The sequence below is a fragment of the Gymnoscopelus microlampas genome (assembly GCF_963454915.1).
Source record: "Gymnoscopelus microlampas genome assembly, chromosome: 9".
Lineage (NCBI taxonomy): Eukaryota > Metazoa > Chordata > Actinopteri > Myctophiformes > Myctophidae > Gymnoscopelus > Gymnoscopelus microlampas.
The window spans coordinates 405,974-431,862 of record NC_139946.1 but is presented as its reverse complement, the minus strand read 5'-3'; the positions used below and the strand labels follow the sequence as shown (position 1 = coordinate 431,862).

At 43.6% G+C, this 25,889-nt stretch overlaps 1 protein-coding gene across 1 annotated transcript in view; it reads left to right on the top strand.

Annotated features, from left to right (window-relative positions):
• The window catches only part of LOC311051253 (receptor-type tyrosine-protein phosphatase F-like), a 254,763-nt gene that overhangs the window by 43,467 nt on the left and 185,407 nt on the right, over positions 1-25,889 (top strand). The gene's annotated exons all lie outside the window — the stretch shown is intronic.

Sequence of the window (25,889 nt, the reverse complement as noted above, 5' to 3'; positions counted from 1 at the left end):
GTATCATCCGGTTCAGTGGTTCCCTACCTTTTCTGGATCAGAGCCCACTTGAAAAGACCCCCATAAAAATATTACACATTTTCACAAATTTTCAAAAATAGCAGATCTACAAGCTTGTAGCGCGGCACTCGGTGCCGCGCTATGAGCTTGTATATCTGCTATTTTTGAATAGCCCAAAGTGTAAAATAATGCTTTTTAGCTCAAATCTAAAAATGACACTGTTCCAGGTCTCAATGGGTTAAGTGTCATGCCACATCGTGGCCCATCCCTGAAAAAAAAAGCTCGATGGAGCAAAGTGGCAGTTAGTTGTTTGCCGCTTGCTTGTCAGACAGCTGATAAAACAGGCTGACATCTCTATGTGACAGTGTTTATTGAATGGGAACGTGTTAGAATTGATTTTGTAGGTGTGTTGTGGAACTAAGGAGGGAGAATGATTGATGGAGCCCCAAGGGCAATTATCCAATCAAAGCACTCAAACTGATGGACAAGTCAAACAACCTTGTGCTAAAAGTGTTGTTCTGCTAGACTTTGCCAACTGGTCCGGTAACAAAATGACTTAGTATTTGGATGGCAGTAAAACATAACTCGGGGCTCTGGCATCAAACAACGATGCCATTATTTTTGAATTAAGCAATATTCCATGAAAGAGGGTGCTCTTTACTGTTATTGTCAAAACTGTGTTGCAGTTAGGAATGATGTGGAATACTGGTTGCCCAATTAAAGTTGCTGGAAGTGATTTTCTTTATTTTTGTTGTTGTAAAAATAACTGTTAAATAGCTCTATATTCTGCTGAGGGTTTGATTCCCCATATCTGCCGCACTTTAATAAATAAATAAATAAATATAAATATAGAAACAAATAAATGTTCAGGTCGGGATACCAATTACATCCAATCAGGAGAGAAAACCCGGCAAATATGATTTATCAGCTTAAATATTATAGTGTTCCAGTTCCAATTTTACTGCTCATTCATTGTCTCCACCAAGTCTGTGAGCAACTAATCTCTGTCACCATTGGACCGTTGGACAGTGAAACCCCAAATTTCACATCAGCCTCGGCTCTAGCGCAGGCTGCGCTAACAGGAGGCCGCTTTTTTGCAAAATCATATTTTATTATTTTACTCCTATAGATTTTGCCCAAACCTCACACAAATCGGTACCCATTATCTCTATAGTCATGTGATCAAGACGTATCTATCCGTCAAAGATCTTGTCAAGAACTCACACAAATCGTCAGCTCTTTCAAATCCTATTCCAATTGGCTATGAGTGCCTTCCAAAATCTGCTATTTTCACAAAAATCTTTATTTATTTTTAAAAAATGAAATAATTGAACAGCACCAATCTTGTATGGGGGTCCCTAGCTGGCACAACATATTTTCAGATGGCCCTGGTAACCTCAAGAAATGCCTTTACAATGTCTGTACTTGCTTTAAATTATGATCTGATATGCTCAAAATAAATTGATGACACATCATTTTATAAAATTGTAAAAAAAAAAAAAAAAACGAATTGCAAAAAAACAACAATTAAAAACTAATTCTGCTTCACAGTGTGAGTGCCATGTTTCTGAGCTTATCTATGTCTTCTTGCCTATTACTGCATTAAGTCTGTGGTTCTCAAAGTGGGGTCGGGGACCCCCAGCGGTCATTAAGGAGGTTCCAGGAGGTCTCCATTTAAATGTATTAATATAGTATGAAAATCAGTTGAACCACTTTAAACCTATAATATACACCGGCTATTTTAAAATCGCTGATCTACAAGCTCACGATGCTGAGATGAGATGTGACACGTTGTGAGCTTGTAGATCTGCATTTTCAAAAGATTTTTTAGACATTTTATACATTTGCAGACATTCTGCATAATGACTACTTTCTACTTTTGGTACTTTAAGTACATTTTGATACCAATACTTTTGTACTTTTACTCAAGTCAATTTTGAATTCCTGAATTTTACTTGTAACAGAGTGCTTCTGCATTGCAGTATTGGTACTTTTACTTTGTAGTGATACTTTTACTCAAGTCAAAACATGTGAGTACTTTTTCCACCACTGTTGACGTCACAAACGTAACATCCAGACTTGCAAGACGCACCATTGCACCAAACATGACACAAACACCGTTCAGGGGTCTGCGATGACGCTACTCACACCAATAAACCTAAATTGCACACATACAGGTCAGTGTTACCGCAGTGTTTAACACTTCAAATGGCCATACCTCGATAGGACTAAATGTAAAGGCAGTGTAGTGGCCTGTAAATCTAGGTGAGTAAATGTACTTACTCTCAACCACTAGGACTTAGATCTAACAACTTTTCAGTTGTGAGATTTTCTTGTTGTTGCTTTAACGCATTTAGGCCCGGGAACAAATCTGTCATTTTAAGATGTGTTTGGGCAATTCAAAAATAGCAGATATACAAGCTCATAGCGCGGCACCGGGTGCCGCGCTATGAGCTTGTAGATCTGCAATTTTTTGGAAAAAAAACTTGAAAATGTGTGCCAATCTTTGAATACATTTTTAACTCAAATGCTTCTGGGGGCCCCTGGAACAACATATTTTCAGATGGGGGTCCACGGCCAAATACATATCATTTTTTCTTGAATAGTTTAAGAACCACTGATATTATAGCAACATAGGTTATAAAAAAACTGTTAGGATTAGGAAGACATTTGTAGAATCCCCAGAAGCAAAGGGTTCGATTTCAGTTAAATTGTTCGCTTGAAAAAATACATATCAAAGATTTGCACAAATGTTCACAATTTTTCAAAAGGCACTCGGTGCCGCGCTTGTATATCTGCTATTTTTGAATAGCCAAAGCAATCTAAAAATGACACACAGATGCGTTCCCGGTCTTAAAGGGTTAATTCCTGCACTCGTACACACACGCACACACACACACACACACACACACACACACACACACACACACACACACACACACACACACACACACACACACACACACACACACACACACACACACACACACACAGAGCCCCTGAACATTGTCAGGAAGATGGAGGGCGGAAGAGACCTGCACTCTGGTGAACACTCCGTTCTAGTTGGTGAGTTTGGTCCGTGCTGAAGCTTCTGTGCCGATACATACGGCTTTGAAAGCCGGTCTCCCTCTAGTGATTTTAATCAAAATAAACACCCTGCCTGCCTGGCTGGCTGGCTGGCTGCCACCCTGCAAAGAATCCTAATGTTCTTGTAGATATCCCCGTGTGGTCGGCTGGAAAGCTAGTATGTCCAAAACCGTTACTTTTCAGGCAATGGGGGAGGGGGAAAAAAGTTCCAATGGATCCAATATAGTTATAATTTAGTCACAAGCTCTTGTTAACCCATTAACTCTTTCACTGCCAGAGTATATACATTAATACACTCACCCACTGCCAGCGTTTTTTAACCTTTTCAACTGGTCACAGAACATTTAGATCCACTATGATCTATCGTCGGATCGTGTGTGTGTAGACAAACAGTTTACATGGCCGACCCCCAGAGAAAAAATCACACCCTGTGTGAAGGAAGCGGTGCCTATTGGTGGTCTGAGTCCACTTGTCAAATTTGTACTTGGTAGGGTGCTGCAAACTGGAATAATGGCTGGTTATAGCCCAGCCAATAGGAAGACAGAGGGGGCGGGGCTTAAGTAATTACAGTTCGTCCCTATTGGTGGTTGTAGTGCATGTACAAAATTTGTACTTGGTGGCATGCTGCGAACTGGAGTTATAGCTGTTTAAAATCCCGTGCTCATCCTGTGCTCATCCCGGACATAACATACCGACGCTCATACGGACAGAGTCAAACGGGTGGCCAATGAGAGGAGAGATGGCATAGGCAATCTCCGAGAGGAGAGATGGCATAGGCAATCTCCAAGTGTGTGTATGTGTGTGTGTGTGTGTGTGTGTGTGTGTGTGTGTGTGTGTGTGTGTGTGTGTGTGTGTGTGTGTGTGTGTGTGTGTGTGTGTGTGTGTGTGTGTGTGTGTGTGTGTGTGTTTGTATGTGTTGCTTCTTTGCCGTGCTCATCCCGTGCTCATCGCGGACATAACATACGGACACTCATACGGACAGAGTCAAACGTGTGGCCAATGAGAGGAGAGATGGCATAGGCAATGTCCAAGTGTGTGTGTGTGTGTGTGTGTGTGTGTGTGCGTGTGTTTGTATGTGTTGCTTCTTTGCCGTGCTCATCCCGTGCTCATACGGACATAACATACGGACATAACATACGGACGCTCATACGGACGCTCATCCCGGACATAACATACGGACGCTCATACGGACTCTCAAGTGTAGAGCGGTTGGCACCGCTAAAAAAAATGTCACCCGCGAGGTAACTTTCCATGTCGCAGGCATGCCGAAAACAGCATCTTCCCACCTCCCCAACCAGGCGTGCCGATTTATGTGCACGGCCGTGGGGGCTCAACTCGACCCCCACTAGCCCCCCCCCCCAGCCGCGACCGAAAAACAAGTCATGTTTCTCTGTCTGGGCTATTGTTTTAGGTGTTAATGGCGCGTTGCCGTCTCTCTCGTGGGCACGCATTTGTACCTTCAGACCCCCACTATATAGTAATGGTAATCGCTAAAATCTAAAATGACACAGATGCTTTCCTGTTTTCAATGAAAAGTATGAACATTCTTTTTTCAAAATCTTTCAAAAATGTTTTGAAAATAGCTGATCTACAAGCTCACAACGCGTCCCGATGCAACGCGTTGTGAGCTTGTAGATCGGCTGATTTTGCCGCTTTTGCGTGACACTGTCATAATGCCGAAGTAGGGCATTCATTTACAAAACAAAAACATGAAACAAAAGTTGAAATGCAGGAGATACAAGTTTTCTGCCCGGCAACAACAAGATCTTCTCTCTTTCCCATCCAGAGAGAGACATGGGGGACAGGGTCCATTTGTCTGGCCGCCTGGGGAACATTTTAACTGTAACATTTCACGCAACACTTCCTGTAAACTAGTCTCATGGCTGCCGTATAACCCATTAACCCATTCTATCCGGGAACGCATCTCTGTCATTTTAGATTTCTTTGGGCTATTCAAAAATAACAGATAAACAATGAACATTTTTGCAAATCTTTGAATCTATGTTTTTTAAAGCGAACATTTGTAACTCAAATCTTTGCTTCTGGGGATTCTACAAATATCTTATAAATCCTAACGTATTTTTTTTTTTAAGTATCAGTGGTTCTCAAACTTTTTTCAAGGGCCCCCAAATGATATGTATTTGGCCACGGACCCCCATCACAAAATATGATGTTCCAGGGACCCCCTCTGTGGAACAGAGTCAAACTAAATGTAGTGCCTCAACTCCTGCATTCCAAGTGCTTGTCAGGGTGGGGGGGGGGTCCCCAGTTGAAATATTAATATTTGGGGGGGTCGCGGTCTGAAAAGTTTGAGAACCACCGCTCTAGTTAATAATATTATGTTTTTTTTTTCTTAAAAAAATAGCAGCTCTTAAAGCTCACAACGTGTCACAGTGCGACGCTTACAACGTGTCACAGTGCGACGTGTTCTGAACATGCAGATCGGCATTTCTTTAATGTAAAATGTTCTCACCCAGAAGAGGGACGCCAGGTTTCAAGTGGTTGAGCACCGAATGGACCCTTACGGCGGTGAAATGAAAAAAAAGGCTGATAAGCACTACGCTAAAGCAGTGTGTGAACCATGGGGGAATCCCTTAGGTCCAGAGCAGAGAGGAGGTGGAGGGATACAGAAGCAGGAGTTTAGACCATAGACATAAATAGGTAGCCGCCTCATTGGCCACTGGATCACACATCCACACCACCCCCATATTATGCAGGGCAGCTTGCCTTAAAGGGGAAGACCACTCATTTTCAACATTGAACTATGTCTTTAATACGCCTTAGAGCTGTTAATTGAGGATAATTGATTGAGGTCATGTGATCAGGTACATACGCAGGGTGTACTTTTGGCTCCGCCCCCTCGGCCAAAAGTACACCCTGCGTATGTCACTGATCACATGACCTCAATCATTTATCCAGTTCTAGGCAACATAGAAGGAGGGGGGGGGGACTTTTTTCTTATTTCCACACAACAGCTCTGAGGTGTATTAAAGACGTAGTTCAATGTTGAAAATGAGTGGTCTTCCCCTTTAAAGGCAGTGGTGGAAAAAGCACTCAAATATTTTACTTAAGTAAAAGTACCAATACTGCAATGCGTCACATTGCGACGCATTGTGAGCTTGTAGATCATCTACTGTATTTTCAAATCGCCGAAATGTTTATAGGACTGAAGTGGTTAATGTATGTTTTGTAATCAAAATCAAAATCTACAAAGTAATTAGTAATTAAATACATTTATAAATGGTTGTATAAATGAAGATACACAGGGCCACACAGGGCCTTATGAATAAATAAAACTCTCTCCGAATGGCAAGAGAAGTCCAGCCAGTTTATCATATAAAATACAGAGATGAGTGTGAAAGCCATCGTTAGTAAATGAAACATAAAGCCAGTGGTGGAAAAAGTACTCAAATGTTTTACTTAAGTAAAAGTATCAATACTGCATTGTAGAAGTACTCTGTTACAAGTAAAAGTCCGGAATTCAAAATTTACTTGAGTAAAAGTACAAAAGTATTGATATCAAATGTACTTAAAGTACCAAAAGCAAAAGTACTTTGATGTTTGAAAATAGCAGATCTACAAGCTCATAACGCGTTTTCTTTTGGGGGTCCCTGGCATAAAACATTTTCAGATGCGGGTCCGCGGCCAAATGTATATCAATTTAAGGGTCCTTGGCATGAAAAAGGTTGAAAACCACTGCTATACACCACTGCATAAAGCACTGTGGTAGTCTACTTCGAGAGTCGGCAATGTTGAAAGTGAAACATGCATGTACAACAGTTTCTTTTTATTCATGGCATGCATCCTATTGCATAACATAGCCTAACTACTGTACATGTCTGACATTTGTTACAGACCAAACGCGCTGTAAGCGTGTAGATCTGCTATTCCCGGGCGCGCGGCGGACTGTGAATGTGGTTGCTGTTAATCCACAGGTCCTGTCCGGATGGATAATAATGATGTCAACACTCTGATTAATGATGGATGGAGCTCTGCTACTGCCACCCACGCACGCATGCACACCGCACCCACGCACACACACACACAGACACACACACACACACACACACACACACACACACACACACACACACACACACACACACACACACACACACACACACACACACACACACACACACTGAAAGCAGCACAGACAGACACGTGCACACACCATTATTCTCCAGTGGTGCGCAGCTGACTTTTTTTTTTGCAGAGGCAGATGCCATGTGTTGCAAGCTTGTAGCTATTTTCTCTAGTTCTTGTCCGACCCTCTTTAATGGGCATTCATTTACTGGAAAAAAACAAACAAACATAACAAGTAGAAATATTGAGATACAAGGTTTGTGCCCGACAGCAAGCACTCAGTATTTTTCTAGTGCACTCACAAGAGCTGCTCTAGAAAGAGTGACAGCTTCAAAGTGTGTTTCTTAATGATGACTTTGAACTCGGGATATATCTCTCTTCTCATTTCTGTCAGAGCTGATTATGTTGGAATACAGTGGAAATGGCAGTAATGGATAATGTAGTCCACACACACTTTATGCTAACCTGGTCAGCACAATTGCAGATTTCCAGATATTTGCAGATGGGGCTCTTCTGTACATGGCACGCAGGGAAAGTGTCCGACATTGTTCTGGCCAGTGTGGTTGTGCACAATATTGTGATTTTATGATAAGACTGTATATTAAGGGAGTAATTCACCCCCCAAAAAATCTTATTTTCTATCAATTACACACCCCATTACGCCTTGAATTCATGGAGATATTTTTGTTTTTGTTTGTTGTTATTCCTGAGCCAATAATTTGATGACCGGCGGAATCTCCGGTAGGAGACACAATAAACTTTTTCATAGATTTTGCAGATTATTTCATAGACTTTTGACAGTTTGTTTGACAGCACTATAATTGCGTAAATTCAAGTTTATTTTTGTTTGGCTGTTTACACATCTTTTCTATGTTGGATTCTTAATGTGTGTGTTCAGACATTAACCACTTTTACCCTCTAAACTTAGTAAATGTACTTGGTCAGCTATTCTTTCCCTCTACACCAAACCTCTCCGAAAATAGCAGATCTACAAGCTCACGGTGCGTTGGGTGGGTTAGGGTTAATACCCCTGCCTGTAGGACCCCAACATGTGGCCTTAGGTGACCTACTAAGTGCCTGCTTCCTTCGGCTCATTGTAGCGTATAGCCTGCTGTCTGTCCGGATAAGTACGGCAGGGACTCAACCGGCCACACACACACACACACACACACACACACACACACACACACACACACACACACACACACACACACACAGGCAGGCAGGCAGGCAGGCAGGCACGCACACACACACACACACACACACACACACACACACACACACACACACACACACACACACACACACACACACACACACACACACACTGAAGCAGAGCATGCGTGCGTGCTTGCGTGCGTGCGTGGGCCCTCAGGGCCCTTTCAGAACAGCATCAGTGACATGTTTATAATGGTGTGTGAACATGCAGTAATGATGATCATGTCAAATGTAATGGAATCCCAACAGCTTTCTGAAAAATGTATGTTGCTACAGTATATCAGTGGTTCTCAAACTTTTTCATGTCAAGAACCCCTATATGTATTTGGCCGTGGACCCCCATCTCAAAATATTTTCTTCCAGGGACCCCCAGAAGCAAAGATTTGAGGTTAAAATGTTTGCTTAAAAAATACATTTATATATATGTATATATTATTGCTGTCAGACGATTAACATTTTTAATCGCGATTAATCGCATGATTTCTGTAGTTAATCGCGCGATTAATTGCATATTAATCGCATAATCTTTTGGGGCTCAAACTTGAATGATGAACTGAAAAGCAGTGCATTGTGTTGTGTACGGAGCAGGATGCATCCAAATGTATTCTTTTTTATTATTACTATACTTTTATTATGTATCCAATACATTATAAAACCATTCTCTTTTATATCCTCTCTGGTGTACATACACAAAGCACCCTGTATTTATTATTTCCAGTGGTGTAAAGTAACTAAATATAAAGTGCATTTACTGAAGTACTGTACTTAAGTACAATGTTGAGGTGTTTTTACTTTACTGGAGTATTTAAATTTTCAGTACTTTTACTTCTACTCCACTACATCTCAGAGGCAAATATTGTACTTTTACTCCACTACAATTATTTGAAAACTTTATAATTGTTTATTTATTATTATTACAAAACATACATTAATCACTTCAGCCCTATTTAAGCTTTGGCTATTTGAAAATAGCCGATCTACAAGCTCACAATGCGTCTCTCTCTGTGTGTGTGTCTCTCTCTCTCTCTCTCTCTCTCTCACTCACACACACACACACACACACACACACACACACACACACACACACACACACACACACACACACACACACACACACACACACACACACACACACACACACACACACACACACACCACTGGAAGTCACAACATCTTACAAACTGCATCTCAACAGGAACTATGGTCAGGGGTCCTGACAGTGCGGGAGGGTTGAGGAAGTCACCTTTGACCCCAGAGCATGGGAGCGAAATTCAAGGTTGAGGGAGCCCTTGCTGAACTCACACCACCTTGGGGAGGGGGTCTGTGTGTGTGTGTGTGTGTGTGTGTGTGTGTGTGTGTGTGTGTGTGTGTGTGTGTGTGTGTGTAAATTAGTAATGCATCAACGTGTTCATCACTTTAATGTCGCAGCTGCTAAAGGAGGGGCTGATTTTAATGGCTTTATGTTTAACCTATAATAATGCTTTCTATTAATAATCAGTTAGGAACCAAATTTTAAGGCTGACAAAAGTATCTCAACCTCTCATCCTGACCTGTTGACAATGACACGGCAGTTCATTCCTTATCACCGCAAATCAGGCACATTTCAAATCCTCTGCTTTGCAAGCTCTCTCTCTCTCTCTCTCTCTCTCTCTCTCTCTCTCTCTCTCTCACATGCGCTCTCTCGCTCTTTCTTTCTCTCTCTCTTAACAGCGTGTGTGTGTTTCTGGGAGAGAGAGAGAGAAAGAAAGAGCGTGTCACACTCACACGCTGTTAAGTTACACCTATTTCCTGGTAATAATAACCAGTGTAAAATAAGCTGCATTGGGAGGTAAATGGGAGACACTTTATTGTGAAGGTATGACCGGAAGAATGCTGCGTAGTTGTTGCAACATATTATATCTGTTGTCTGCACGACAGTCAGACAGAGACCGCGGTCCGGTTATATTATATAAAGTTGTGTATTTAACAGTCAAACACAAGTTGTATCGTCTCAGACACTAGGCTACTACAAGGGCACTTGTGAGTAAAGTTGGCAAGTTGCCCTACAGTTTAACAACGATGCAAGTTGAAGATGAAATATCCAACACAGATGCGTAAATACTCTTAACAGCTATAGGCTACTGCAACTGTGGCATCCAGGTGAAATAGGCATCAACTGCCTATAAGGCTCTGCCACTGCCTAACTATACAGTATAACCTCCTGTGAGTGAGTAGTGGTCTATAATGTATTACCCTAACAGGTCAGCTGAGCCACGTATGAAGGATTCATCTGAAATGCCCATTTTTTTGCAGTGCCCTTTGATAAGAAAATGCGTTCAAACGCAATTGATCATTGAGAAACCATTACGCACGCAGCATGCGCAAATGGTAATTAATGTATTTGTGCAAGATGACCCTGCTACTGTATATAAAATGTGTATATTACTCGTTCATCATATTTCATGTTCAAATAGCTCAATCCAAAATATAATGCTGTAGGCCTAAGTGTTAGTGTACTGGCCTCACTGAATTCCCCATCAGTTATCCAGCAAGCTAAACACGCCCATAAATAATTCTCAGGACCACGACATGCTGTTTAGATCCTTTACTCATGGAGCAGTGTGAAACTGTAATAGTACAATAACAATGGTAAATATAGCTGCAAGCAGCGATAATACAGGGCCAGACATGGAAACTAGAGAGAGAGAGAGAGAGAGAGAGAGAGAGAGAGAGAGAGAGAGAGAGAGAGAGAGAGAGAGAGAGAGAGAGAGAGAGAGAGAGAGAGAGAGAGAGAGACATTGATACTGGAGAGAGAGAGAGACATGGAAACTGGAGAGAGAGAGAGATAGAAACGGAATAGATGAGAGAGAGAGAGAGAGAGAGAGACATGGAAACGGAATAGATTGATGAGAGAGAGAGAGAGAGAGAGAGAGAGAGAGAGAGAGAGAGAGAGAGAGAGAGCGCCATGGAAACGGAATAGATTGAAGAGAGACATGGAAACGGAATAGATTGATGAGAGACAGAGATGAAAACAGAATGGATTGATTGGACATCTCAACCTATTGCCATTAACAGGAATCAAACTCTCAACCTTCGGTCTAATAGGCTGCAACACTACCTATAGTGCTATAGTTTTGTCCAGGTTGATGTTATCTGTTGAAGATCATAAACTCTTGCCTTCTGTCATGAACCAAGCCAACACTAAGATCACTCGTTCACAAACCATTTACCAATAGAGAAATTGTATGTCTCCTCGCAACCGAAAACAGTGAAAGCAGCCGATCTACAAGCTCAGAAACACGTTGCTATCTGAAAGGTTTTGAGATTGTAGATCGGCTATTTTCAGAATGAAGTATGTCATACGTTGAAAAACGTACTCTCAAATATGCATTTCAGGTTATCTTTACCATTTGCACATGTATTCATTGATACAGTCATGTTGTTTGCAATTCAACTTAAATGAAGTCTGCAAGTGAGGCTTGAACTGACGACCTTGAGATTGTGAGGCACTCATTTAAGGGAGACGCCATTGGACCAACAGACAGGGAACTGTGAAAAAGGAGATTACAGAGATGATACAGTTTCACGCAAATAGCTGAAAAATCCTGGGTCGAAGTGTTTTTCCAACTGCTCAAAATTGCGGACAATCTAAGGGCGGAGCTTACTGGTCAAAGCGATAGATGTGTTCCTCATGAGTCAAGGCACAAGTGTAAGCAAGTTTCACGACTTTCGGCCAAACGAGGCATGACTTTTGCCTGTTTAAAGTTTGCATTTTCAAAAAATTGCTATAGCGCCCCCCTTTGGCCAATTGGAGTGAGATTGGTTTCAGTGATATTTGGAATGACTCTCTACATTACTGCAACGTTTCAAAGAAATGTGAGTCTTGCATGTATGTGTTAGGGGCAGATGAATCATTTTCATAAAACTGCAATAGTTAAAATCTATGGAATCCTGGGATTTTGGAGCAATCTGCACGAAACGTTTAACACTTGAACTTTGGACCTCTGCCGACATAATGATGGGAGCGGATTTTCCATAAGTGAAAAAATGCAGAAGTTAGGAGCCAATGGCTGTTTTTCATATAATTCAAAATGGTGGGCGATCTAATGGTCAGAGGTCAAAAGTCAGACCACAAAAGTTGTCGGGCATGAAGAGACGCATGTGTGTATCGAAGTTTCATGGTTGTAGGTCAAACAGGGCATGAGTTGTACCTGTTCAAAGTTGACACTTGCAATTGAGTGCTATAGCGCCACCCTTTGACGAATGAGTGTGAGAATTATTTCTTGGTAGTTTTTCATGAGCATCTACCATATGGCCGAGTTTCGTGAAAAGCGTATGCACGGTTAAGCCAGAACTGGCAAAAACAAGTATTTTTCAAACTGCTCAAAAAAAAAGCTTAATGTGTCTAGTTCAGTGTTCCCTTGTTCGATTATATATGTTGTCATGGAATGACATGCCCTCGTATGTCCTAGTTTGTTGCCAGCCTATATCTTGAGTTGATAATAAATGTTCTGAGTATCAGTACTGCCTCGTGTTCTGCTTTTGGGTCCTACCAATACCTATTCGTGACAGTATAATCGAACCACGATGGACCCAGCAGAACAAAGACTGTTCAGACAAAAGGTAGAGAAGTTTGACCATGCTGTGTCTTGCCTCATAGCCGCCTCTTCCAGTCAGCGGGCTGAGCTTCATGAGTGTGTTAAGACCCAGCAGTTGTGGTTAAAGGAGAGACCTTGGGTCAGCCATTTTGTCCCTCATCAGAACATTGTCCAGGAGAGGCTAGAGGCCTATCTCCAGTCCAGCTCTGTCTCCCCTGCTTCCCAGCCTGCTCGTCCTGCCAGAATCGGGATCATTAGCCTGCAGCCTGTAGCTAGCTACTCCGAGCCGGGTCCAGATCAAGATCCATACGTCGGCACCAGCCTGGCTCTGGGGGGTCCTCGTCGGGCTGGCACCAGAAACACGGCCATGGGTCGTGTTGCCACTTCTACTAGTGCCCAGTCGAGGCCTCGTAAGAGGTCTCACCGCCCCCGTCCCACCGACGCACCACCCTGCGCTACTGAGTCGTCCCCGTCCAGCGATGACGACATGCCGCCACCGCCCAGCAGCGCCAGAGCTCAGCCGCTGCCCAGCACGCCGCTACCCAGCGCTCCTCTGCCCACCACTCCTCTACCCAGCGCTCCTCTGCCCACCACTCCTCTGCCCAGCGCTCCTCTGCCCACCACTCCTCTGCCCAGCGCTCCTCTGCCCAGCGCTCCTCTGCCCACCACTCCTCTGCCCAGCGCTCCTCTGCCCACCACTCCTCTGCCCAGCGCTCCTCTGCCCACGACTCCTCTGCCCAGCGCTCCTCTGCCCACCACTCCTCTGCCCAGCGCTCCACTGCCCACCACTCCTCTACCCAGCGCTCCTCTGCCCACCACTCCTCTGCCCAGCGCTCCACTGCCCACCACTCCTCTGCCCAGCGCTCCTCTGCCCACCACTCCTCTGCCCACCACTCCTCTGCCCAGCGCTCCTCTGCCCACCACTCCTCTGCCCACCACTCCTCTGCCCAGCGCTCCTCTGCCCAGCGCTCCTCTGCCCACCACTCCTCTGCCCAGCGCTCCACTGCCCACCACTCCTCTGCCCAGCGCTCCTCTGCCCACCACTCCTCTGCCCACCACTCCTCTGCCCAGCGCTCGTCTGCCCAGCGCTCCTCTGCCCACCACTCCTCTGCCCACCACTCCTCTGCCCAGCGCTCCACTGCCCACCACTCCTCTGCCCAGCGCTCCTCTGCCCAGCACTCCTCTGCCCAGCGCTCCTCTGCCCACCACTCCTCTGCCCACCACTCCTCTGCCCAGCGCTCCACTGCCCATCGTCCCTCTGCGCCGCACCACCCTGGCCAGCACTCCTCTGTCCAGCACTCCACTGCCCAGCACCCCTCTGCCCAGCACCCCTCTGCCCAGCACCCCTCTGTCCAGCGCTCCGCTGCCCAGAACCAGTCCTTTTGCCACTCTGTCTGTCTGTCTGTCCGCCTGTCTTCCAGTTTGTATGTCTGCGTGTCTGTCTGCAACTCTGTTTGTACGTCTGTCTACTCCCCAGTCCTCTAATTACCTGTTTAACCACCTGTTGTCAGACCGCCGGTTTGTCTGCTTGCCTGTCTGTCTGTCAGTTAATATGTTTGTCTTTGGGTTTGTCTCAGTTTGTGCCTGTCTGTTTGTCTGTGTGCTTGTCTGCGTGTCTGCCCTCTTGCCTTTCTGTGTGATTCTGGTTGTATGTTTGTGCGTTCCACTGTCTCTCTGTCTGTCAGTGATTCTCGTCTCTCTGCCCGTTTCTGTGTTGCCCTGGCCTAAGCCCAGTCCAGTGTGTTTACGCCCTGCCCAGTCTAGTTCCTTGCCTTGCCCTGCCAGTCCAGTGTTTTGTGCATTGCCCCAGTTTTCCCTCCGTCCGACCCCTCCACCCACTCTGTTTGGGGTTGGGACATTTGTTATGGGATGTCTGGAATCCATCCCTTGAGGAGGAGGTACTGTCAGGATCTGTTCTCATTGTGTCTTTCTGTTGTATCGTTCCAACTGTTCCCTGTTCTCCGTGTACTGTTATTTTGTAGTGTTGTCCTAGTGTTTCCTGTTTTGCCTTGTTGCCGCTTAATGTCTTGTCTCACCTGTATGTAATTGCATTTGTAGTTCACCTGTGTCCTGTTCAGTCTCAGCCATTCATGTGTTGATTGTAGTGTTGTTTCACCTGTGTCTAGTTAGTCTTTGTGTATTTAAGCCTCCCTGTGTTCAGTGTTCCCTTGTTCGATTATAGATGTTGTCATGGAATGACATGCCCTTGTACGTCCTAGTTTGTTGCCAGCCTATATCTTGAGTTGATAATAAATGTTAGGAGTGTCAGTACTGCCTCGTGTTCTGCTGTTGGGTCCTACCAATACCTATTCGTGACACCTAGCGCGACCCCTGGTATAGACCACATTGCTTAGCAGAGTTCAGCGATGCAAATGCATATCAAGTTGATCAACAGATTATATTATTCTCCAATGCAATAATATTACCAAAATGAAGGATATAAGGGCATTAATGGGAGCCCTTTTTTTTACTAAAAAGTTACTTTTCACAGTAACGCATTACCTTTTGGTGTAAGTAACAAGTTACTTTTAAATGAAGTAACTGGTAATGGTAACTAGTAACTGGTTTTCAATAACTAGCACAACAATGCTCACAACGTGTCACAATATGATGCTATTTTCCACTGCCCCCTGCTGGAACCGGCTGGTTCCAGTGACCAGGAGGACTTAACGAAGTTACCTTTTCTTGTCAACATTCAAGTAGAACTATGAGAAGGTATAACCCAGCTAAAATAATGCGTCATTATAAAAATATATAAATGATATATGATTAGCAGTCCACTTCCTCCTGTCAGTACGGATGGATTGACATTGCAGCCTACCGTACCCGAGGACGCATCAATCGCACCCGAGACTACCTTGGGAGGCGGTCCCGGGTACGTTACGGTGATCCGTTTCGGGGAACGGTACGCTACATTCACACTATCACAACATCTGCCATGTGTTCTGGGGTGCGCACCCGGGACCATAGTCTGAATCCACCCTTAGGCACCAGGACAACGCAGGAGATCTTTCAAAGGCTGCTGAGGTCACCATTGTTCCTGCTAGAGGTCGACCTGGCTGCTGTGTGTTGAACACAAACAGGTACTCCCTCTCCATCGAACCGGTTGAAAAAATGGTTCATCTCGTTTGCCAGCTCCCCGGTTGCTGACACAGCTGTGTTAGCTGAGCCGTAACCTGTGATCTTCCTGTACCCTCCCCACACTTGTCTGGTGTTATACAGTTCTCCAGTTTAGCTCTATAGCTCTCCCTTGCCTTTGCTTTGGCTAATTGATGCCCTGACAAAGGCTGTTCTACATCGTCTACAAGTTCACTGCAATATGAGTCTCTCCAACACAACCCACAAGGTGTTGTGTGCGTGTGTACATATTTTCATATATATATATTTGACTATTTGGCCAATGTTGAACCATTTTTAATAGTACAGTTTGTTGTTTACTTTTGACGCAGTAATGGTCTTTTAGCGGTCTTAAAAGTACTTAAATAGTTGAGTGAGAAAACAATGTTGCCCCCAAAAAAGACAAAAGAGCATGTGGTCCTGGGTTACATGTCGCCTTTCCGACATGTCGCCTTTCCGACGTTAACTAACCCTATACCTAACCCTAACCTTAACCCTAACCGCACGCGGAAGCCACTAGTCGGAGTAGTGAGATGTCGGAATGCAGACATTACCCCGTGGTCCTGACCCACATCTTGAGAACCACTGTGTTAGATTACAATAGGCTCTATGCACAGCAGCCATATTGGGAATGAATTGGGCCCCTTCCTTACTTCCTTCACAGGTGTTACCAATGATACTAATTAAGGCTCTGTTCCATTTAGTGTGGCATAGTGGTTGTCTTATTTTCAAGGACCCCAATAACTCTGAGAGAGTACAAATGGAACCAAATGGACCCGTCCATTTGGTTCCATTTGTACACTCTCAGAGTTACACACCCACCATAAGGGGCCATTTGGGAACCAAAATGGAGTGTTTGTAGAGAGCCAACATGCACAATGTCAGCACCCTGACCAGAATGGAACAGAGCCTTCATTAGTATCATTGGTAACACCTGTAAAGGAAGTAAGAAGAGGCCCAATTTCTTTCCAATATGGCTGCTGTGCATATAGCTTATCTGTGTGTAGTAGTTGGCAGAATCCTTCCTCAGACAGTCCAGCAGACATAGCGTTGAATTCCACAGATAATTGCGGTGTGTTTTTTTGCACAGCGCTTTTTAAAAGTTTCCCCTCGTCTCTGGGCCCTTTGTGTGTGTCCGCCTAAAGTACAGGCTATTCTGTTACAGGTGGCATTACGTAAATGGAGCGCACAATGTGGCCCCAGGGGGGGTCGTTTTCGCACAACCACAATATGTTATGAAATGTAAGCCGGCGTACAGCTCTAGGTGTGTGCGTTGTTCTCACGGTGCGGTCTGGGGAAGTGAATGGTGTTGCCAGATTTGGAGAGAGAAATAAGCAAACAGGCCTATGGAAACTAGCCCAAAAGAAGAGACTCTAGGCCTCATGAGCACTTTAAACCTGAAAATAGCCGATCTACAACGCGTTGTGAGCTTGTTGAGCAGCTACAAAAAATATTGTGTACATTTTTGAATTAAACATATTTTAGACAGGGATCCGTGGACAAATACATATTCATTTGGGGCCCTGCTTGACATGAAAATGTTTGAGAACCACTGGTTTAAACAACATTCAGGAAACAATCCCAAATAAGCAGCTACACTTTAGAAACACCGGAAACACTGCAACCTGCAACTACCAATATTTACAAGCTACTTTACAGAAGAAAACAAGCCCAAAGAAGCTTATAATAAGCAGGCATGGCTACCCTGGAAGTGAATGGATTTCACGGGGATATGTTGACAGTCTGGGATTTCAGGTAGATGTTTTCTTCGCTTGGTATTTTGTCATTGCGTTTGAAACACGTGTTGGCTGTTCAGCTGAGAGCATTGTCAGTGTTTGTTATTTGAAACCAGCTGGCCGCCGCTGAACGGCTGCATAGCGTTCTCCGCCTGTTTTGAGGCTTTTTTGATCTACGTAAATGGCAGTGAATGTGATCTACAAGCTTACAACGCGTCGCGAGCTTGTAGATCTGCTAACATACTCTACCATACAGATTGGACAAAATAGCATTTAATTCACAAAAAGTTACATAAAATGGCTTTAATACAGTTTGGTAAAACTAACATTCATTCATTAAAATTAGTATTTTGTGATGTAACCAACAGGACAAAAAACATATCTGCAGATCAAACAGCTTCCAACAGTATTTTTATCAAGACTAAATCTAACTATGTCGTTTATGTTTGGACATCATTGTAAATTAGCCCTGATAAAACAGCTGCTGTATGTAAACTCACGTACCACTACTCTGCACCATTTGTTGACCCAAGTGACGCCAAGGGCTACTGTTTCAACATCAGAGTATTGACATCAGAATGTAGCGATAAAAGGACGCTACATTCTGACCAAAAAAGGGAGGAGAGGGGAGGTACGTAGAAACAGCTCCCTCTCCCTCTCTCCATCCCTGTCTCTCTCTCGTCAACTGTGAGTGCCTTCACTTCACTACTCCTTCGTTTTATCTTCCGTCAGGATAGAGACTGAGGGGGCAAATAGGGACGTATCATGTTTTAAAATTACGTGGGCTTAGGAGTGCCATTTCCCCCAAGTAGCTGCTGCCTACAACAAGTTTCAGGTTGTGCACGCGACGCGCATATGAACCCATGGCATGTTCACGAGCAACACGGTTTATCAACCATATTAAACTAGTCCATTCCCTGGGATGTGCGCACTCAAAGTATTTGCAGACTTCGAGTTATGTATGGGCAAGGCGTGTGTTCCTATGACTCAATCTCTGCCTAGCTCCAACAGTTACTACATACACACACACACACACACACACACGGTGCGGTTGCACGCGTTGCGATTTTATCCGCAGCCGTAAGGCAGGTCGTTGCGGACCCTAGCGAATGCTTCGCGCACCACTTGGGGGTCCACGGACCAGACGCTCTGCTCAGTTGTATCAATGAGAAAATAATATGCTAACGCTTTTAGCACCATGAGCTGGCAGCCCGTAGCCCCGTAGCTCTACCCGGGGACTGGCCACTGTTTGGAAGCGTGACGGAGGGTTACATGGCGGCTTTCCAACATGTCGCCTTTCCGACGTTAACGAACCCTATACCTAACCCTCACCCTAACCCTAACCGCACGCGGAAGCCACTAGTCGGAGTGGCGAGATGTCGGCATGGAAGACGGTTACCGTGACGGAGTACATCTGGGGCTGTAAACCATGACAACGACAGATCCCATAGGCTGAACTGGCAATCTCCGGTTATTACACACAAATGCTAATAAAGAGCTTACATTTTGGTCATTTTGTGCATATGCTAATGGTCAATGCCCGTGTGCAAGTTGAGATCAATTGCTCAACCCGCTGAGGAGAAACATGTGGGACAGACGTTTTTTTTCTGTGTGACTGAGTGATTGACGGACAGAGGTTTCCTTAATACTACTATAGGATACTAGGCTACTCACTCTCACTTTTGTCAGGCACAATGTCACAGAACACAGACAGATACACACTGCCCAGCAGCCAAGCTTGGTTAACAACACAGACAGACTAGAGCAGTGGTTCCCAAACTGCTCCCAAACAAATTATTTTAGGGGGTCCCCAGATGATTAGCTTAATGTGCAACATTGTTTTCTCACTCAACAATGAACAAACCAACATACAGTATACAGTAAGTGTATGCAGGGTGTCTGCACATTTCCAAAGTTACAATTTAAGGACTTTTAAGACCATTTTAATACCACCATTGTCCAATATTACCTAAGAAAGAGACAAACATTGTGAAAATAGTAAATTATGGCGATTTATGAACGTAACTCGGTTTCATTTCATCCATGGTCCTCTTCCATCGTGGGAAGGGAAATTGAGGGGAGAATGTGAAAGCTGAATTAATAATAAATACACTAAATAAAGACATTTAGACAAGTACAAGTATAGTATGGTCAATTGAGGTGCGCAGGAGGCAGGTCACAGAGCCGAGCTCCTGCCAGCTCCGGCACAAATTGTGTGTGCGTACGTTTGCGTGCGTGTGTGTGTGTGTGTGTGTGTGTGTGTGTGAGATGGAGTGCCTGGGGGCGGCAAAGTGAACAGACGTGCTTTGCTGTTATTGTATGACATGAGCGCGATTCAGGCCCTGCTGCACATATGTATGAGACTACATTCGCCTCATCCATCACATCCCTGCGCTCACTGCAGCCTGCTGTGTGTGCATGGGGATATGGAAGTCACAAGTTCACCGATTTTACTAGTTCCAACAGGCTGTTTTGCCTGTTGGAACTAGTAAAATCGGTTTTAATTTTAATGCTACCTTGGAGTTAACTATTTTCCTTTTTAATACTGACTATTTGTTATAATACTCATAGTTAAAGATGGGGTGCCGTGATTTTCAGTGATCCCCCCTCCCCCCCCCCCTAAAACATAATCATCAGGTATTATGGTTATACTAGGAGGAAGTTTTTTTTCAAAAAAGTGTACAGAAATTGTTAAAATTATGTTTTTTATGTGGACACGCCTCCAGTTCATTAAGTATACCTGGTTCTCACCTTAGCACCTCCTCCACCACCTTAGCACCACCCACCTGTCCTAGTCCCTCCTCCTCCTCCTCATGCCCACACCTGTTGTGTTATGATAATGAGGGGGAGGGTATATTTTTACTATGTCACTAAAGCGCTGTTTCTCTATTGGCACGTTTGACCCTCAAGGTTTCAGCCTCCAGGTAGAAACTCAAAATAGTCAGAGAAGACATAAAACACCATAAAAACACCACCAGGGGGCTTAATGAAGTTCTATCAACCTTATAGACACATGAAAAACAGAAAAAGTGCAAAACCAGGGCACCACATCTTTACAAAAAAAGTGAACACTAAAGTAACATTACACAATTTGTATTCAGACCTACAAAAAAGAGTAGGAGAGACGAGGAGATCACTGAACAAACACTCTATAGAAATGATTACTGACACAATATAGAGCTATTTAACACTTATTTTAACAAAGCAATATCACTTACCATATTTTTAAACACATAACTAAACACTAACATCCCTGTTCTGGGTCAAACATGTGTTAAAAATATAATATATAAAAATAACTTCTCTACAAGCTCACAACGTGTGCGTTGTGACACGTTGTGAGCCTGTAGATCTTCTATTGTTTTTTTGAGTGGGTGTGTAAACCCCACTCCTACATCTCCTCCTTCAAGTTATGCCAGGAATTTACTGTTAGCCCCGCCCACCTATAAAACATTTTGCCGAGTGCACGCCCACAATTCAACGTCAGACATTCCACACATACAGACTGGCCATTTGAGTTGCAGACACTGAGAGAACCAGAGGTCTGTCTCACTCGAGGCGAGACAAAAACGGGCCATGCGAACAGATGCGCATTATGAAGTCAAAAATGAAAAATAGCAGCTGTAGATGAAAATAAGTCTATATTTAGTTACTACATAACCTATTTATGGAAAACAAATCAGCAGAATGTTTATAAACAAGCTGCTAAATAACTGAACGGGCCGTCTGGTCGCTACCCCCCCACGCTGCTCTCCATGAGCCCGTCATAGGGCACTCTGTGACGGGGAGCACTACTCGGTGTTTCCCCATGCTAGAAATGACCAAAGCGAACTTAATACATCTTAATAAAAAAGCACAAACTACCTACTTCACAAGAATAATGTTGGTGTAATTAGGAGATTCGACAGGGAATCTATATTTTATATACACAAATTAACAAGTTACAGAAAAAATCATGTTGCCGTATTTCCTGTTATTTCGCGCACGTTCACCTCTCGTCTCGCCGCTCAGCTGCTGCTGTCTCGGGCAGACTGACTGGGGGGTCCCGCTCCCTCCAAGGCCGGAGCCCGTAGACATTATATATATATATATATATATATATATATATATATATATATATATATATATATATATATATATAATGTCTACGGGCATCCCTTTGATGCTTCGCTATTAGTTGAGCGACATATACACTGACTATTTAGGAAAAAGAGAGAGACACGTGTGTGTGTGTGTGTGTGTGTGTGTGTGTGTGTGTGTGTGTGTGTGTGTGTGTGTGTGTGTGTGTGTGTGTGTGTGTGCGTGTGTGTGTGTGTGTGTGTGTGCGCGTGCGTGCGTGCGTACACACATGCCGTGCTCCTCTCCTTTGCCCGAGGAGAGGGTTCGAAGGACAGCACGTACATGCCAATTCAGAGCTCCTAGACCAGTGGTTCTCAAAGTGGGGTCCGGGGACCCCCAGGTGTCCTTGAGGGGGTAGGGGGTCCCCAGCAAAAATGTGGTAATACAGCATCACAATAATTTCAACCTTTTATACTTTGGCTATTCAAAAATAGCAGATATACAAGCTCATAGCGCGGCACCGAGTGCCGTGCTATGAGCTTGTAGATCTGCTATTTTTGAAAAATCATGAAAATGTGTGCAAACCTTTGAATATATATATTGTTAAAGAGAACATTTGTAACTCAAATCTTTGCTTCTGGGGGGGGGTCCCTGAAATAAAATATTTTAGATGGGGGTCCGCGGCCAAATACATATCATTTTGGGGGTCCTGGAAAAGTTTGAGAACCACTGTCCTAGACCTAGACTGAGTTTAACAATCTTCAATACTTTAACATGCACAGCTACTAAATAAAAACATTCATATAAATTGCGAATGCTGCGGGGAAAGCACCAGAGAACCTGCTGCCTACACCAACTTGAAAATAGCAGATCTACGAGTCGCCAGTGGGGCATCTCCTCACGACCGCATCGCGACCACCGGGCGGGCGACTGGAGCTGTGTTTAAACTTCTGTTCTCAATTATATTGTTTAGTTTGTTGTCTGTCTATAGATGTACATCTGATAGATTGAAAACTTGAATATTCTGTTATTGTGGGCGTGTGTCGGCGTCCAATGGTTATAGGGGGACAGTGACAGAGCTAAAGTAACTAAGTACAAATACTTAAGTTAAGTACTGTAGCCTACTTAAGTACTTGAGGTATTTTTTTTTACTTTACTGGAGTATTTCCAATTTTCAATACTTTTACCTCTACTCCACTACATCCAGAGGCAAATATTGTAGGCCTACTTATACTCCCAGGCACACCGACTTTTGTGCTTGGCCATGGGGGCTGAACTTGATCGCCACTCACCCCCCCCCCCCCCCGCCTCCCCCCACCCACAGCGTCGCCGACCATGCACGTGCGCGAAGCGCGCGCATTTTTTTTTTTGCTTAATTAATTCATTAAATTACCATAAAACATTAACAACACTCTACCCATCCTTCAGTGTGTCCTATCCTCAAATGTTTTACTTAAAGTAAAAGTATCAATGCAATGTAGAAATGTTTAAAAATGTAGAGTACTTTTACTTGGTTCTCTAGAGTACCAAGTAAAAGTACTCATACAAAATGTCCCATTTCAAGTTTTCAATGTATACAAATCTTTTGAAAATAGCAGCTTATATCTATAAGCTCACAATGCCTCAAATGTGATTCGTGAGCATTGAGAGCTTGTAGATCTGCTATTTTCAAATAGCGATATGGGCTGAAGTGGTTACTGTTTGTTTTGTAATAATAATCAAAATCTACAAAGTAACTAGCAACTATAAAGTTTTCAAATAATTGTAGTGGAGAAAAACAATATTTGCCTCTGAGTCTCTCATTTTAGTTATAGAGAGCCATTATAATGTATAGCTGCATTCATGTCATGAAAGGTGCTATTTTCGTTTCATTTTAGTTATAGAGGGCCATTATAATTTATAAGGAAGGTAAAATAAACTTTACAGTAATTGCAATAAAACTTTAAAAAAACACCTTAAACAGTTTAATTATTTTAGAGATTGAGCTGCATTCATGTTATGAAAGGTGCTATTTTCGTTTAATTTTAGTTATACAGTAAAATCAATCAAACTAAAAGAATTTCAAGAAACAAGAAACAAGAAGAATCAGGTTTATTGTCACATTAGGACGGTTTACACATCAAACTATACAGAGCAGGTTTACAAGGGCTGATGGCTGGGTGGGGGTGTTAAATTCCTGCCTATTGTTCTATAGGTGTTAACGGCCGGCTCGTTGAATGCGTCTCTCTCGCGGCCGTTGCGGGCACCATTTAAACCTTCAGAGAGCTGCTTTGCGCTATAGTCATGGAAATTAGATTGGGCCCCGATCTGAGGGTCTCATCAGTTGAGCGTGGGGGCTGTGGACCCGGCGCCCCCACGCGATCAAATAATTGTAGTGGAGTATAATACTCCACTACAATTATTTGACAACTTTAGTTACTAGTACTACTACTACTACGTGGATTTTGATACAAAACCACTTCATCAACCCTATATACATTTCGGAAATTTGAGAATAGCAGACCTACAAGCTCACAATGTTTAATGTGCACAACAACAACAACAACAACAACAACAACACTATTTATTATAATAGGCCTATATAATATCTGATATCAAATCGCTTCATCTCATTGCAAAAGTTGAAAGATAGATGCCCCACTGGCCCTCATGATGCTACGCCAGTGATCAACGCTGCCAAGTGGGCGCTACGTGGGCGTGGGCGCGGGCCTCACATCCCTACGCAGCATATTTTTTTGAAACGTGGCCAATGAGTGTTCATATGGCTGTGTATGGAAGACATGCAATAATATCCTGCTGTATTGTAACCTTATCAATCACTAGAATAACAATCCAACGTTCATCTAGAGTACTGCTGATGATTGTAGAGTGGGCAATTAGACTGGAGCAAGCGTCAGATAAATTATAAGTTGTAACTACTACAAACTATTCACATCCAACACAAAGGCTTTTGCTCGGCAAAAATACACCCTTTGCCATGCACTTATTGCCATGCATATAGGCTCACATCTACACCTTTTGTCATTCATATGTATTGATGTTATGTTTATATTGGTCAAGGTGCTCTGTCACAATGTTTCCGCATTACATCTGCATGCTTTTATAGTATGTGCGTGTCCGCGCATTTCGCGCACGTGCATGAAAATGCACGTGACTGCGCATGCATGTACGCTCCCCCGCTTCTAAAAGTAGCACTACAACACTGAACACACCCACTCTTACATTTGATATGTTATGCAATTAATTCTTGTTTTCTCTTATTGGGTTCCCTCAAACAAAACCTTTTCAGATGGGAGTCTGTGGTTTAGCGTCTAATTTCACACAGCTGTGGCCTACCTATACCATCTCATTGCTGTAACAAGCACGCACGCACGCACGCACGCACGCACGCACGCACGCACGCACGCACGCACGCACGCACGCACGCACGCACGCACGCACGCACATGCATACACACACACACACACACACACACACACACACACACACACACACACGCAGAGAGAGTGCCTGGATGTTGTATGCTGATAAAGATTCAAATACAACCATCCAGATTTCTGTCCGCTCTAAGAAAAGCTGTTTATTCACCACTCAGTTTCCTGTTCACTCTGCAACCACATTATTTATATATTTGTTATGCTCGCTTGCATTGCCATTAAGTCGTTCAGTGCCAATGACGTGTAACACGTACATTTTTTCCAAAGCACACAGTGCCAATGCCACGTAACACGTCAAAATAGTGTGTTCAGTGTTTAAGCTAGATGGCGCTCTTTGCCAACCTATGAGTGATCCTACGACTTTCGTGAAGAGTAGACCCGGAAATAATGTGATCACAACAAACCCAGCCCCGTCCAAATGTTAAAGGATTTAGAAAAAATATATTTTCTTTGCTCTCTTGTTTTTTTCTGCGTTTTTGGTGCGAACTAGCTATATTTAACAGCCAATAACTGACTGATTTTTTTTATTAGGAGTAAGGCCCCTTGAGATGAACCATCTCGTTTTCAAGGGG